This window comes from Babylonia areolata, chromosome 24 (genome assembly GCF_041734735.1).
Source record: "Babylonia areolata isolate BAREFJ2019XMU chromosome 24, ASM4173473v1, whole genome shotgun sequence".
In the NCBI taxonomy this organism is placed as follows: domain Eukaryota; kingdom Metazoa; phylum Mollusca; class Gastropoda; order Neogastropoda; family Buccinidae; genus Babylonia; species Babylonia areolata.
The window spans coordinates 6,963,649-6,967,593 of record NC_134899.1 but is presented as its reverse complement, the minus strand read 5'-3'; the positions used below and the strand labels follow the sequence as shown (position 1 = coordinate 6,967,593).

The 3,945-nt window shown below is 45.7% G+C and overlaps 1 protein-coding gene across 1 annotated transcript in view; it reads left to right on the top strand.

Annotated features, from left to right (window-relative positions):
* Positions 1-1,118: 1,118 nt before the first annotated feature.
* The window catches only part of LOC143298910 (glycine receptor subunit alpha-4-like), a 127,845-nt gene continuing 125,018 nt past the window's right edge, over positions 1,119-3,945 (top strand). The window contains exon 1 of the mRNA XM_076611941.1: positions 1,119-1,332. The gene's annotated coding sequence lies outside the window, so the exon portion shown is untranslated. The remainder of the gene's footprint in view (positions 1,333-3,945) is intronic.

Sequence of the window (3,945 nt, the reverse complement as noted above, 5' to 3'; positions counted from 1 at the left end):
CGCTTTTCGTTTTTATATTATATTTTTTATCATTGTCTTTTTTCTCCTTTTTTTATTTTTTTTTTTTACCCAAGTCTGCGCCTTGCGATCTGTTGAACTTAAAACAATATAATTTGTTTTGTGGTTAGATTTTTTTTTTATACAAGTTCAGCAGAAGTAAACGAAATAACTTAAGTACGAAAATAAACTGTAACAGATACGATCGACAAAGAAATAGACATAAAAAGGTTCAATTCATATGTGGTTATCATATTCATTGACAGAAGGGGTCATCCCCAGTGAGCTGTCCTGAGCAATTACTCCTGTCTGCAGATGCTGTCACTCGTAACTTGAATTGTCAGTCTGCAGATGCTGTCACTCGTCACATGAATTGTCAGTCTGCAGATGTTGTCACTCGTCACATGAATTGTCAGTCTGCAGATGCTGTCACTCGTCACATGAATTGTCAGTCTGCAGATGTCATAACTTGAATTGTCAGTCTGCAGAAGCTGTCACTCGTCACATAAATTGTCAGTCTGCAGATGTCATAACTTGAATTGTCAGTCTGCAGATGTTGTCACTCGTCACATGAATTGTCAGTCTGCAGATGTCGTAACTTGAATTGTCAGTCTGCAGATGTCGTAACTTGAATTGTCAGTCTGCAGATGATGTCACTTGTCACTAGAATTGTCAGTCTGCAGATGTTGTCACTCGTCACTAGAATTGTCAGTCTGCAGATGTTGTCACTCGTCACATGAATTGTCAGTCTGCAGATGTCATAACTTGAATTGTCAGTCTGCAGATGTCGTCACTCGTCACATGAATTGTCAGTCTGCAGATGTTGTCACTCGTCACTTGAATTGTCAGTCTGCAGATGTTGTCACTCGTCACATGAATTGTCAGTCTGCAGATGTTGTCACTCGTCACATGAATTGTCAGTCTGCAGATGTCATAACTTGAATTGTCAGTCTGCAGATGTCGTCACTCGTCACATGAATTGTCAGTCTGCAGATGCTGTCACTCGTCACTTGAATTGTCAGTCTGCAGATGCTGTCACTCGTCACTTGAATTGTCAGTCTGCAGATGCTGTCACTCGTCACATGAATTGTCAGTCTAAGAAGTGAGAGAGATAAGAGCTTGTCTGTCAGCCTGCTGTACCAAGAAGACGAAGAGCGAAGACATCATTCGTCAAGAGACAAGTCTTGGCAGCATTGCTGCTCAGGATCTGCAGACTCCTGCTGCGGCAAGCGGCGTGTGTTGGTGTGGCTGAGCTGGCTGCTGAGTCTGGCCTCTGTCTGGAGCGGTACCCAAGGCCACTACTGCGCCGTGGTTTACGCTGTCCTGGAATCAGTGGTGAGTACACACTGTATTCCCCCTGATCTGTCGTCTGTCAGCCTGTATCTGTGTCTCTGTCACTGTCTGTGCGGTTTGGAAATGATGAATTGTATATGGTCGATATATATATTATCATATGAGAGCTAATATAAATCATGACATGAATCATGGACTTTCTGTAGCGTGAGGTCCACAGTCGAAGACCGTGATTGTGCCCCCATCAAAGAAAATCCGCTCACTTGTTTTCTATATTTCGATGATGACGAATGATGACGGGGGTGATGGAAATGCTGCTATGCGGGTCCAGTTAGGTTTGGCACTGCTTGGCAGGGATGTACTCTCACAATTATATCGCGGTGTCACCCAGGCTAAGAGACACAGACACCTTCAGTGCTGGTCAGGGAATTTGATCAACACTCCAAAAGACACAGACACCTGTAGTGCTGGTCAGGGAATTTGATCAACACTCCAAAAGACACAGACATCTTCAGTGCTGGTCAGGGAATTTGATCAACACTCCAAAAGACACACACACCTTCAGTGCTGGTCAGGGAATTTGATCAACACTCCAAAAGACACTCACACACCTGTAGTGCTGGTCAGGGAATTTGATCAACACTCCAAAAGACACACACACCTTCAGTGCTGGTCAGGGAATTTGATCAACACTCCAAAAGACACACACACACCTTCAGTGCTGGTCAGGGAATTGGATCAACACTCCAAAAGACACACACACCTGTAGTGCTGGTCAGGGAATTTGATCAACACTCCAAAAGACACACACACCTGTAGTGCTGGTCAGGGACTTTGATCAACACTCCAAAAGACACACACACCTGTAGTGCTGGTCAGGGAATTTGATCAACACTCCAAAAGACACACACACCTTCAGTGCTGGTCAGGGAATTTGATCAACACTCCAAAAGACACACACACCTGTAGTGCTGGTCAGGGAATTTGATCAACACTCCAAAAGACACACACACACCTGTAGTGCTGGTCAGGGAATTTGATCAACACTCCAAAAGACACACACACCTGTAGTGCTGGTCAGGGAATTTGATCAACACTCCAAAAGACACACACACCTGTAGTGCTGGTCAGGGAATTTGATCAACACTCCAAAAGACACACACACACCTGTAGTGCTGGTCAGGGAATTTGATCAATACTCCAAAAGACACACAGACACCTTCAGTGCTGGTCAGGGAATTTGATCAACACTCCAAAAGACACACCTGTAGTGCTGGTCAGGGAATTTGATCAACACTCCAAAAGACACACACACCTGTAGTGCTGGTCAGGGAATTTGATCAACACTCCAAAAGACACTCACACCTTCAGTGCTGGTCAGGGAATTTGATCAACACTCCAAAAGACACACAGACACCTTCAGTGCTGGTCAAGGAATTTGATCAACACTCCAAAAGACACAGACACCTTCAGTGCTGGTCAGGGAATTTGATCAACACTCCAAAAGACACACACACCTGTAGTGCTGGTCAGGGAATTTGATCAACACTCCAAAAGCCACAGACACCTGTAGTGCTGGTCAGGGAATTTGATCAACACTCCAAAAGACACACACACCTTCAGTGCTGGTCAGAGAATTTGATCAACACTCCAAAAGACACACACACCTGTAGTGCTGGTCATGGAATTTGATCAACACTCCAAAAGACACACACACCTGTAGTGCTGGTCATGGAATTTGATCAACACTCCAAAAGGCACACACACCTGTAGTGCTGGTCAGGGAATTTGATCAACACTCCAAAAGACACACACACACCTGTAGTGCTGGTCAGGGAATTTGATCAACACTCCAAAAGACACACCTGTAGTGCTGGTCAGGGAATTTGATCAACACTCCAAAAGACACACAGACACCTTCAGTGCTGGTCAAGGAATTTGATCAACACTCCCGAAGACACACCCGCTGCGGTCCTTATCTTCCTAGAGTTGAGTTCATCGCACACTCAGACCTGGGTAGGAGCGAGCTGAAAGCCTCTGGTGGGGTTCGAACCTACGTCCTCCAAGTAGTCAGCCTGTGGCATTAACCACTTCACCACAGCGGCTGGTACACACTGTACGGTGTAAAACGAGTCACGGTAAAACTGGTAAACCCCTGATGGGTTTTATTTTCGAAGAATTTAATACTGTCTGTCAATGCTGTTGGGCCTCTGCACTATATTTGCACTGGATTGAATGAACTGGAAAGCAATGTTTGCAAAGTGCTTTGCACGCACGCGCGTGCTTCTGCTCTATCTCTGTGTCTGTCTCTTTCTATCACACACACACATGCACACACACACACATACACACTCACGCATACACGCACACGCACGCACACACACACACACACACACACACACATACACACACACACGCACACACACACACACACACACACACACACACACACACACACACACACTCACTCACAGACAGACGGACGGACGGACGGACGGACGCACACACACACACACACACACACACACACACGCACACACACACACACACACACACTCACTCACAGACAGACGGACGGACGGACGGACGGACGCACACACACACACACACACACACACACACACACACACACACACACACATATATATATATATA